This window comes from Blennius ocellaris, assembly GCF_963422515.1.
Source record: "Blennius ocellaris genome assembly, chromosome: 20".
NCBI lineage: Eukaryota > Metazoa > Chordata > Actinopteri > Blenniiformes > Blenniidae > Blennius > Blennius ocellaris.
The window spans coordinates 9724516-9738008 of record NC_137669.1 but is presented as its reverse complement, the minus strand read 5'-3'; positions in this window follow the sequence as shown (position 1 = coordinate 9738008).

Below are 13493 nucleotides of genomic sequence, written 5' to 3'. Positions count from 1 at the left end.
ACCTGCCTGCCACTCTGACGGTCCCCTTTTGAAGGAGTTGGGCGCATGGCTATCCTGACGTCGACCAGGCACTGGCAGAGTTTAGATTTAACAATCGGGCACCGTTTTTTTTTTTTTTTTTTTTCATCTCTCTGTCTTTCTTGACCTTGAAGGGTACATGTTCTTACCCCCACCCCCCCCCCCCACCCCCACCCTCACACTCACCCATTTTCATGCTGATGCTTTCCTTGCTTTGTTAAAAGAAAACTTCTTCAGTCCCTCAACTTGGAGGGGGTCGCTTTTGAATTCCCCAAAAGGCAAGCGAGCGAGGAGCATACCTGTCATTCGCTTGTCCCCCCTTTTCACAACTTTGGCTATGAATTATAAATACAGCGTTTCTCTCTGTTTATCCTTCCTTGGGCATGAAGTGTTCTATGCATCGGTACCCACTCATTCACACACACGCGCCACACACACACACATGCGAACAGTGCATCCCTTATGGGTTATTCATACAGCCACACTTGATCCATAGTTGATTTGCATTTCCTTTGTTCTCTCTCCTCTCCTATTGCCCTGCTTTGGCCCTCTCTTTGGATTCACACCAAATAGTGACATCGAGGTGAAAACTTTTGGACTGGCAACACTAACTTTTTTTCATTAACTATGTATGACTCACTGTCACTGCTATTTTTATTTTTATTTTTTTGTCCTTTCATGTGTGATTAATTCAGTCAATGCTATAATCTCCCCCTCCGATCCTCCCTTCTGTTGTTTGCATGTTTGTGCACTCGGCAACATCCACCGTGTGTCTATGCGAGTGCGTGACGTCCCTCTGGGAGTATTTACACATTAAGTTTGAGCCTGTGATTATTTTGACTGGGTAGCTGTGTTGTACTCAGAAGAGTCGCGGCACTAATATAATTGGCAATTAAATTAAGGGAGCAAGCTTTCCACACACACCCCCGGTGAGTTTGCACAGTGTCTCCTGAAGTGCTCTGCACACATGCACTCAATACTCTGCAAACACACTCCCTGAAGTAATAAGCTTCCGGAATTGTCTTAACATAAACAAAATGCAGAGTGTCTCTGTCACTGTCAGGCCTTTACTGTTCCGAAACACATTTTTTTCACGACCAGTTCTTGATCGCGAGCCAAAGCCTATTTATTTTCTGTGACAAACTGTCACGCATGAACATTTGTGAGTGCTTGATGACAAAAACATCTTGTTTTTTGCCTTTGTTTTTGTTTTGTTCACATAGTAGCCATAGTACATGAACCATTACTCTCTGTAATGTTTCCAAGAGTGAATGAAGGATATCTTTCACTCAACTAAAGTACAAGTGCAACAATCCAGCAGTGGCAAGAGGAAAACGTTGGGTGGCAAACATGTCACTTACTTTTTAAGGAGAATTTTCACGCTATTGCAGTTTTAACTTGAACTCTCAAAGGGGTCTTTTTACAAGTCTCTAAATTCACATTTTCCCTCATGACTTCCTGCCTTCGCTGTACTATTAATCTTAATCCATCTGCTCCAGTCCATAGAAACTTAACATAGATAAAGCACATGGAAAAGCTATATGTATGGATGGTTCCTCAGTACTCTTAGAAATCATTGCATGTCCGAACACAAAACCTTCAAACCACAAATGATATCCTCTGTGAAACTTTGCCATTGCTATAATCTATGTTCAACTCATGTATGTAGTGTATGGAACTATTAGGTGCTTAATAAGGAATGTGAGATCCGAGACAGCTGCAATATCATCGACATGTCTGTCTTCTTTCATGTTAATGGTTTCAAAGTTTGACACAAATCTGTCATGTATGTCTGTTAATTAGCTGTTGAGATTGTAATCGCCGGACCATAAATATGAAAGGCTTGGTAGAGTGTTAATCACGAGAAGTGAAATGGGTTTAATGTTATGCTTGCTTTCAAATGAAGTATTTGTGGATTTTTCAAAAACTATGCTATTGAATTCTAGCTACCATGAAATAGCTCATCTGATTCTATATACTTGAGATATGGATGGCCATCCATATCGTTTTTCTCATTTCTGCTGTTCCCGTGTATACTGACATTGTTTTCAAAATGTTGCTGTGTAAACATGAAACGCGGCCTTAAAACTGAAGGTGTTTACTTTGTAACAATGCTTTCTGAGATGTGAAATAACCATGACACTAAGCATGTTGTGGTTGTTTTCAATGTTGTTTTCCTAAACTTAAATTGGTACCTCAAGAATAGAAAAAAAGAAAGGTATGATACAGAACGTATGCTAAAGTCTGTACTGTGTCTTCTGCTTTTTCTCTCTGAAATATTAGCTTTCAATACTTTATTTGAAAAGAAAACTATCAGATGGAAACATAAAAAACATGGAGATAAAATTGTATAAATATTTTAAAATATGGATATGTTAATATGGATTTAATAAAGCCTTAATGTCAAATCCATGCCATTTGCCCTAATGTACAATAAACTATCTTATATAATACATTCAGTCATTTCCTCACATTGAACATTTGAAAAGAGTTAGATGTACGTTCACATGCAGAGGTCAGATACATCCATTTTTTTCCCTCCTTCTCAGAAACGGCAGTGATTCAGGGAGTCCGTATTAGTATGTGAAGCACCCTTCTCCTCAACTTTCTAAATTACACTCTGCTCTGCCCATTACTGCAAGCCCAATGGGAGCGAGGTTTGTTTAGCTCTGCTCCAATGGGAGTGCATGTTGTTTGAAGGCCTGCCATTTCAATCAGGGTTGTTGTTCATCTGTTGTCTTTTGGGGAACCTGGCCAGCCTCCTCGCCAGGGGGACGCATGTGGTTCATCACGCCTGTAATTGGATTTGATTTTGCGTTCTCTGCTTTTTCCCGATGTTTAATTAGGGGACTGTGCCACCGAAGGCTGGAGGAGACTTTAGGCTAGCGCAAAGCTCGATCGAGCAAAGAAGGGAACAACTGACAGAGAGCCCAAAGTGAGAATGTGTGGTGATTAGCGATGTGGGAAAAGTGGGCAAAAAGTTAATTAGTATATGTGGTTATTTGTCAGTTTACAATTTGTTTGGGTCCCACTCGAGGGGAAGGAAGCTGCTGTATACAAGTGTTTGTATTTGCGACCAATCCTTTCACCTTGTGAGCATATCAGTTCAGCAGCAGGATCGAGGTGACGCGAGAGGAAGCAGTGATATACGCCAGTGGCTGCATCGATTATGACATGGCCTTCCTCTCTGGGGAAACCACGGTCAGCCCATTTGTTTGACAGGAAAAGAGTCCAGGAAGTATATAAGCATGCTGCCTTCATGGACTGATGACAGGCAGCTGCAGTGGCAAGGGCCGAGCCCACAGGGACTAACCCTTTCACTTCAAACACCCCCCCCCCCCCCCCCCCCCCCCCCTTAGTGCCAATGGCGGCTGAGGCTAAGAGACGGGAGGAGACAGAAAGTGGGAGGTGGGACTGAAGATGCTCCCGAACCCCACGGGTGCTCTGAAGGTCAAGATCTCACAGAGCTGTACTTCATCTTAAGGAGGGAAGAGCATGTCTGTGTGTGTGTGTGTGTGTGTGTGTGTGTGTGTGTGTGTGTGTGTGTGTGTGTGTGTGTGTGTGTGTGTGTGTGTGTGTGTGTGTGTGTGTGTGTGTGTGTGTGTGTGTGTGTGTGTGTGTGTGTGTGTGTGTGTGTGTGTGTGTGTGTGTGTGTGTGTGTGTAAGAGGTCATAATGACAGTGTGTCACTGACAAGGCAATACACAATAGACATGAGCTTGTGAGCTTCATTGTTTTTGTCCTCATTTCTGCTAAAGTGACATTCACCAACAAAGTGAGAGGATGTGTCTGACCATCATATGTGCAGTGGGGGAATGTGATGCTCTGAAGGGGCATCTGAGTGTAGTGTTAATGTAGCATTAAATGACTTCTGCTTCTGGTACTCTTATCACCACCAATGATCATCTATATATATGTTTTTTCTTTCTTCTCAGTAGGTCATGATATGTCCACACCAAACAGTTGAGAGAGCCATAAAAAATGTGATATTTAACGAAGCCAAGGGTGCATGCTGTACGCAATATCAACATTTTCCATTGAGCAGCATATATTCTTGCCTTTCATTGGGGATTCGATGAAATGCTATTCGGGTAACTTCTTAACCTCCATGTGCCATTTAAACTTTATTGCTGTTGCCAATAAAGATACACACCATTTTATGCCATTTGTTTACCGATAAAATGTGTTGAGAACTGTAAAACTGAGTGAAGGCATGCATATTTCATTATTTATAGACAAAATAGCTCTGAATAAGAAAGATTTATCATTTCCTCAAGTTTTGCTGCCATTATGCTCTAAACCAGACCAGGACATCATCGGGCCCGGGTGCCACTCTTCTTGACCGGCTCTCAGGTCGTCACTGGTAAATTTTGAATCAATTGACAATAACTATGTATGATTGCACTACTGGGAAATTATTGCCTTTTTTTGCACCATTTTTCCAAAATAGTGACAAATTTCATATTATTTGCCAGTATTACATTATTTATTGCAGCACAGTCTCCAGCACCTAGGCTAACACAGCTGGCAATTGTTGCCAAAAAAAAAAAGAATTTTTATTTGTTAATTATTACTATTATTTCTTTTTCTATATACTGAACTCGAAATTTACCAAAATGGCATCACCGCTGTTCTAAAGGGTTTTTTTTGTTTTTGTTTTTGTTTTTTGTTTTTTCCTGGAAGCGAACCCTGTAGATTTTCTCTCATAAAGGTGACTGATGCCTTTTTATTTTGATTCCTTAAATCAAAAGAAGGAGGCCAAATGCTGGCGAACACATTGACTACACAAAACAAAAGCAACTGGCAGATTTCTTAACTTCTTCACTTAAACAAACCCAAAACAAGCAAATCCTTGGACCCGCCCCTGCAGTCTCTACTTGCCCGGTATTACTTTCTATAAGTGTAATGTGAAAAGAAAAAAACCTTATGTATTGTCTCCAATGTGAAATGGATGAAACTGAATTAAAAACTGAGGAAATAAATCAGCACGACAATATTTTTTGTAATTTCTCTAAAATTATGTTCGTTCGGGTGCTGCTGTTGAAAATGGACAACCTTAAGTATGCATCTGAAATACTGATTTGTGTTTCAAAATGAGAGATTTAATTGAGGAAATATAAACGAACACCACTAATAACGTTAGTGTCAGAGACAAATTGTTACCTGATTATGATTATCAGTCACTAATCTCATCAGAGGAGATTTGCAAATGTGTAAACAAAATAGTCAGAAATCATTTGCATAGTTTCATAATCAGTCCTTCTGGCCCACATTGTACTGGCTAAGAGGTATTAAATGAGAAAATTGCCATTTGTGTAAAGAAAAATAAACTTATTTAATAAACATCCTGAAAATGTTTCGCATGCTGTGCCAGAGAGGACTTTCTTCTCTCGGGAAAAGAGCGACCTGACACCAGTAGTTCGGCACATCATTACTAAAGTGTCATTGTCTTGCAAGGATTTCATTGCATCAATTGAAAATGAAGAGCTGCAAACAATTATTTATGAGACAATTGTGCAAATCAGTGCTCGCGGCATTTTTGTGCAGCCACCATCAGTCAAGCTGTTTGGATTCCAAAGATTGCTCAGTGGCTTCGCTCTCCGCTGTGCAGCTTTAGCCTCGAGCAAAGGCAACAATCACTCACTCACTCTCGCAGATCAAATTCAAGAGCTTATTCGAACTTATTTGAATTTCTCCCCGTGATTGTCCAAGTCCAAAGCCTGTGGGCCAAATTTGAGTTAGCAGCTCAACTTGTTTGTTTTTTGTTTTTGTTTTTTTCTTTCTTTTTTGGCTCAAACTGTCTTGCTGCCTTCAAACCTGTTTTGTTGGGGTTTTTTTCCACGTTGTCATTCTGCTATTCCACTGCCCCCCTCGTTGCTACCCACACAACTTGAGTGGCAGTGGTTCGCCCACAGAATTACACTGTAATCTGCGTCTGCCACTGAGTGACCATCAGAACAAGATAATTTTGCGAGCCCGGCAGCCATCAAATGAAGAACCGAGCACACAATTGTACACTTGTTTGGTGAGTGGAGAGTCCTGAGGCTCGGCTCTGTATTTTGTTCCAATACTACACACTGAAAATCTTTAAAGAATGAACCTCTGATGGGGGAAGGAAAAAAAAAACACCTCATAGTCCGAGCCGGAGAGAGGCGGTTATTGTTCAAACTCTGTGTATGGGTGGACTTCCTTCAGGTATTGACGAAAAGCGAGAGACCAGAGAGACAGACATGTTTCTCATCAGGTCAAGGGCCAACTCGACAACAGTTGTGTCCTTGTCTGTGATGTCTTTTGTTATTGTTGCATGTGGGCTTCAGGCACAAGGCCATAGAGATGAATCCTTCCCAAGCCCTTGACTCCGGGACTGACTGTCAGTGACAGAAGTGAGATTGATTTTTGTCCCCTGAGGTGCAATTTGAGATTCAAGCATAAACATAGTCATTTTCATCACATCACTGAAAGGTTATGTTGCCTGAAAAAAAAGGTTTAATAATAATGATTTTTTTTTAAAGTGAATAAAAAACTGAAAGCCTGTCTTTGACTAAATTGGTAGTGTTCAAAATAAAGTGCAGTTAGGAAAATGGAGTGATGATTGTTCATTTTAAGTGACAGAAAGAAAATTACAACAAATTCACAATAGATTGAAGTGTAGATTATTCAGTCAGGAAATAAAAACCGTGTTGAATGATACCCCAGTGCCGATGTATTAATATGGACAAGGTGGCACCGGTTTTCTGTCGTCATTTTGAGGAACATATAGTTTCTCCAATGTGGCAGAACTGTTTCATCCTGTGCAACATCATGCACTTCTCTGTGTAACAGGAATAACACAGCAGCTTTTGTCAGTGAATTTCTATTCAGGTGAGTTGTACTGATGGAGTACGATAAGGTTTCAGATCAGCAGGACACTCTGACATGAAAGAGTAATGAAAGTCTTTTTGTTCCATTCCCTTTTGCAGATATGGAGACGTGTCTGTGTCCAAGGTGTTTTTTTTTTTCTTTCTCTTTTTCTTTCCTCGAAAAGGAATGAGTTTTTTTCAAGTAGAGACAGTGTGATCCACCATGACAAACCATGTGCACACAACACGTGCATGACCATGTAGAACACGTTACCTGATGAGAAATTTCTCATTTCTCTAGATTTTCAACGCTTGGAAGAACTGAGAAATGAGCAAAGAATAACAGGTGGAAGAGAAGATTGCTCACTACATGTTAGAATAGTGTGTGTGTGTGTGTGTGTGTGTGTGTGTGTGTGTGTGTGTGTGTGTGTGTGTGTGTGTGTGTGTGTGTGTGTGTGTGTGTGTGTGTGTGTGTGTGTGTGTGTGTGTGTGTGTGTGTGTGTGTGATACAACCTACCTTGTAGGGGTCAAACATACAGCACCCTGGTCTACAGTGTTTGTGGGTTTCGGGATACAATAATAATTATCTAACAATAATAATGCGTTTCATTTGAATGTCACTGTACATCAAAACACATTATAATAAACAAACAAACAAGATCAGGATTTGAGTTTGATCCCCAATCTCACCGTCATGTCAAGTTGTACTTACGCAATATATTATTGATGAGTTCGTGTGTGACTGTGTGTGAGGGTGACAGAGGGCTCACTAACACAGCAACATTTTCAAGTGAAAATTAACAACTTTCGAAGCATTTTGAATGCCCAAATACATGACTGCAGTGCTCAGACTCACTGAAATTGCAACTGATTGAGTGTAAAGTTCTACATCCTGCATTTGTCTGCATCTTGTAAGCCCAAACATTGATTTGATGTTTACATGAAGCTGGGGATGTAGTTTTCCAAACTACAAACGTTCTTATTATTCTCAGGTTATGAAGCACAAGAGGATAAGTCCCCATGTAATACATTACTATTGCATTGATATCTCTGTACTGAATTGCATTGATGTCTCTGTACTGAAGCGTCATTGGCTCCTCTCCTATAATATCCACTCACTTCACATTCTCTCTCTCTCTCTCTCTCTCTCTCTCTCTCTCTCCCTCCAGTTCAGTTCTTCTGCTCTCTGCTGACTCAGGATTTATTATTATGGCGACGATAAGAACAGACAAAAAGCTGACAACACCAGGTCGCTTGACTCACAGCAAAAGGGCTTCATCCATTGACAAAACTGTACCACTCGGCAAACTCAGGAACATTTAATGGAATGAGATGTTTTCTTTTAAAGCATTTTTCATTTTTTATCTCTGCCTTTAATACCAACAGCAATGACGGCCTTTTACTTTAGGTCTTTTACTTTAGTGTCACAGATGTCCCTGTCTAAACATCTGTCTCATTCCCTTTGGCTTTGTTGTTTGTTTTCCGTGTGAATGTAGGAAATATTAGTTGTGGTACTATTTTTTTTGTCCCTTTTGGGCTCTTTTGGCACATCATCTTGAAATCCATAAAGGATTTTGCAAATTGGTGTTGTCTCAGCCAGAGACTGTAGGTGTTATCTCTTTTTAATGTCAGGTTCGAAGGACTCATTACAATTCCAATGTTGTCTCTGTTCTGCTATGGCTGAAATGAGCACATTAGTCTGTGTCGTAATTCTTTAGAATAAGTTTCACATGCAGTGTTGACATCAATTCTGGTGATGATACATTCCCAGACAGCAAGAAAAATACACATTAGCAAAGTAACATTAGCATTACCTCACCATCATTTCTGTCAGATTGAAGGACAAAGTAGAAGGTTTTAAAATCGTTCCATGTCTGTGGATTCTATTTTTAAGGAGGCAACCCTGGCATTCAAACCTATTTGAGAATATGTCTGAGAAAAAGAAAAAAAGAGAGAGAGTTAGATAACTCTAGCCTTTGACACAGATGTTCCTACAGTTTTTGACAAAAATATATTTTTTTCTCTTTCAAACTTGTGATATATAGAGACACAAAGTACTCAAACCGGAATGCAGCAAACTCTCCTCCAAGAGGCTTCACAATACTAGACCATTAAAAAAAAGTGTTTTAGCACCTGTTTGTACCAGTTTCTTATAGTTTGGAAATGACACTGTAAGCCAAAGGAAAAACAAGTAGAAGCAGAAAAAAAAAAAAAAAAGCCATTGGCTTTGTGCAAGTGGCCCCCACCAATGAGTGCCTCTTTATCGCCACATTGATTGGCTGCTGGATTAGCCACCTGCTTTGGCCAGTGTGTGGTATCGACGGTCTGCTTGTCACAGTCAAGAGAGCCCTCCGAGCCAGTGTAAGGAACTCTGTGTACTCCGTGTGGGGGGTATCGATGCCAGCCTCAGGCAACCAAATGGTTCTTTTGGTTGTGACCACAGGGTGTCATTCTCAGCGCTGCTATCGGGTGTCCTGGGCATGTCGGGGGTTTGTGGCGGAAGGATTACTTTAAAACCATGACCAGCTGCTCATTATTCATTTCAAAATTAATATTGTTTAAGTTATTACTTCCCAAGAGGAGTAAATTTACCATGGCACTCTGTATATCACCTCTGCGTTACCCCCTCGAAATTGCCAATTGTATCCTGTATGACCTTGAGAAATGAGACTTAATTTAATTGCGTCACCCATACACAAATGATTAGGGAATCCAAATAGCTTTAATGTCCTGCTGGTGTCTGCGCAGCACTTTCAAGTAAGATTTTGTTGGACTGTGCTGAGTTTGATTGACTGTAAGAGCAATGGTTTTTGGATCAACACCCAAAAATCAATGTGTGTGCAGAACTGTATCAGACACATACAAATGTATCTAAATTAAATCTGCAGTCACAAGTGTCTTTCAAAATCCAGTGAATGATAGACTATCTTGGTATTGTGTATTGTCATTTCAGGCATTTCACTAAAATCCCAAAATGATTTTGTTAAAGTGAAGTGAATGATACTCAATGATTACAAGCGGCTTAAGTGATGTGGAAGGAACAAACATAGCGGTTCTGATTGAGTTAATAAGTCCGCTGGTCCATGGTCATGGAGGAGATTTTCATTTTCAAATACTGTGTTTCCCCAACCAGTTTTTCTCGGAGAGCCCAAGGTCACCTCCATGGATGGCTGCACATCCCTTGTTCGATCCTCGGTTTGCTAAAATAATTCAGGGTTCTTTGGGTTTTCAGTGTCATCTTATATAGTCGATCAACGCCAGATTGAGAAATCACTGATCTAAATGTTCTGGACTAGTTCTTTAACAAAGCCACATATAAAGATTATGACAGCACATTGTTCACAAAGGATATTCAAAATTGGATTCAGAAAAGCTTTATTTATCCCCGAACGGCAAATTAAAAAGCGTAAAAAAAAATAAAAAATAGATGTACAGAATATATAGTTTCTCTACAGTGGCAGGCCTGCTACCAGTAACTGCTCGAGTAGTTGCTGTGGAGGTAGTTAAAGCAGTAATGTACATATAAAACAGCAGGTATATTAAAGTAGCGATTAAAACAACAGGCTGAACAATTCTGCAGTAAAATTTGAATTCATTATATTTTCTCTCCCAAACTAGTCATTTCAAAAATACTTTTCTTTGGAGAAACATAAAAAATTGGATATGCTAACTGTGAGACAGTATTATGGGTCAATTAGTGTTTGATTTTTATGTAGATTACAGGCCATCACAGAACCAACGAGCAATCACAAATACATTGGCAGATGATTTTTTTTTCACAAGTACATGCATTCCTGTACTTATTTCAAAGGTATATATATATACATATATAAGTCAGCTTCATGTACTTTATACTTGGTCTTGATTCAAACAAAAAAGAAATTGCTTGAATGACCCTCATTCAAATATTTCACTATAGTGAAAAACAAACCCAGCTTAATTGCACCAATTTCAGGATTACCCTCATCTCTTATAATAATAATAATAATAAAAAAGTACCTTTTTGGGGTGAAATACTAAAACTGGGGTTCCGTTACCTTCCAAATGCCCGGCTATATTTACCTATTCGGGATCTGTTCCTGCGATGCATCTGTATCCTGTTTGTCTTCTACATTTTTTAGTATTCACACGTTACCTTGTGTGTCTCTGTGTGTCTGAATCTGTGTGAGCATGCCGGTGCTGGAACTATCATTTCCTCCCAATCAGCCGCAGCGTGTTTACCGGACCCGCTTGCCTCCTGAATCATGCCGGGTCGTCAGGCCTCTGTGGCGCCCGGCTGCCAGTCTGGAGCTGAAGATAAAGTTGCGGCCCGAGGCAGACCGCGGCCACTCGCTCTCCCTTCCTAATCCGCCCTCTCCTCTCTTATCCCCTCCGTTGTTCCCTCTCTCCATCTCGCTATCTCCCCCCCTTGCTTACCACCTCTTAGGCCCGTGTCCTTCAATACACCACATTCCTTTTTATCACTTCTCCCCCTCTCTTTTTATTTCTTACTCTCCTCCTGCTGCTCCCTCCTTCTGCCCCGCCGTCCAACATTTTATTTTTATTTCTCCATCCATCTGCCCTGCAAGAACACAAGACCACTACTATTCAACCTCTCTTTTCTTTTTCACGACTAAACCTCTCTGTTTTATATTCTCTTTGTCTAGTCGTGTGGTTTAGGTGAAGAATTGCCATCTGCTGCCATCTTTCAATGGTCGTCATCATGAAATTAAAAACTCAAGCAGATATTTTTTTCTCTCTTTTCTTTATTTTCTGTCTTACTAAAAATGTGTGCAATTTCCTCTCTCATTTGACACTATTTGAAAAAAAGAACAAACTTGAAATACATTGAAAATATTTCAGACATTTGAAAAAAACTCATATAATAAAGACTCAGTTCCTCCATCCTTTGCCTTACCTATTTTGACGTTACACTGTATGGTTTGGCGCAGATGTTGGAATAAAGGTTTTATGATGCGTTTTCTGTATTGTGGATCTTTCAGAATATATATGCTGGGATGATATATTTTTAACTATCTCAACCTGAAACATTCATAGACTTCAGAAAGACATCTTCAGCAAAAAGGAACAGCCTCTTGCTGATACAGAATAAATATTTCATATACAGTTGTATGCTCTGTATTGCTCAGTAATTGGCATGTATGATATGCTTTTTGGAAGCCTGAAGGAAAGCGGTGCCCATCATGGGAGACATGAGATACTATACAGCACGAACAGTACAGGAACCTCAAGAGAAACCAAAGACAGAATGTTCTGTTTTAGTTTGTTTTTTTCTTCTTTTCTTTTTTACCTCATTCAAACATGTTGGAATCCTATAAGGGTCAGACGCTCTTACACTTTCTAAAAGCTACAATTACTGGGATGATTTGAGGATCACAAAGGAGCATTTCAGTTATCACAGGCATTTAGAAATGTTTTTTTTTATTGCAGTGATAATTGGAAAATTGAACTCCATTCCTACCGTTAAGGAAAAAGTACAGCATTTTCTCAAGCCTTTCGTGTTTGGATTGATTTTTCTGCCTTTCAGCATGCCATTACTTGTTAGTCATTCATCACAATGGGCATCAATTTTGAAGTGGACATACATCTGTGTTTGGGCAAGCATGTATTTGTGTTTTTGACTGTGTTTGGGTAAGCATGTGTTTGTGTTTTTGACTCTGTGGGTGCGTGCGTGCGTGCGTGTGTCAGCCATCATCTGAATATTACATTTAAAGATAATTTGAATATATCCCACCAGAGAAAACAGTATTATTACGCACCTTTATCACGTCTCAGAAAGTCTACCTGTTTTCAGACTGCAGACTGATTTTTTTCCACAATCATATGTGATGATGACAAACCATCTGCTGTGTACCTGCAAGTGATTTGATCTGATTTGTTCATGCTCACGTGCTCTGTGAGGTCATGCAGCTTTCCAATGCAGAAGTAGGAGGATTGTAAATGCATCATGAATCCCTTCAAGTTGATTTCCTATTCAAGCATGGTGGAGCGATGTGATATGTTGTTTTGTTTGCTGAAACATTTTGTTTATTTAGATTGAAAGTTGAATTTGAACTGATGATCCTCATGAATCCAGTAATGCAAGTAGCGTTTCCATGAGCTTGTGACTAATGTTGTCGTACATGAAAAGAACTGCAGAAGTTCCCTTTCTTCCATGCTCACAAATCAACTTTTACCTTTGGGGGCAGCCAAATCTATTGTCCCAATGGTTACTATTCAACTAATTTCCTGTCTAACGCGATACTCCAGAGAGGAAATTGAAATATGTCCACTGTTAGCAACATACACATTACACTGTAAAGAATTAGCAGAACCAGGAGTTTACAGGCATAAAAGCTGCCGGCTTCTATCTGCATGTTGGTTGGATGCTGCAGTAGTTTTTGGGGTGTTTGTGCCTCTCATTGCAGTACAGTCCATGGGTTACGTGGACTATTTTCCTCCTAACTGAACTCAAGGAGTGAATTGATCAATGGATTGACCCGCACAATGCCAACAGCTCAGATAGTGTAGTGTTAGTGTTAGTGTTAGGTTAAAACAATAATAAGTTGTTTTCATTGTATAAAACATTGTTCTCTTCATCGTTGTTTTTTCTTTCCATGGTTCCCAGCGCTACAAACCCACACCTTGATCCATAATC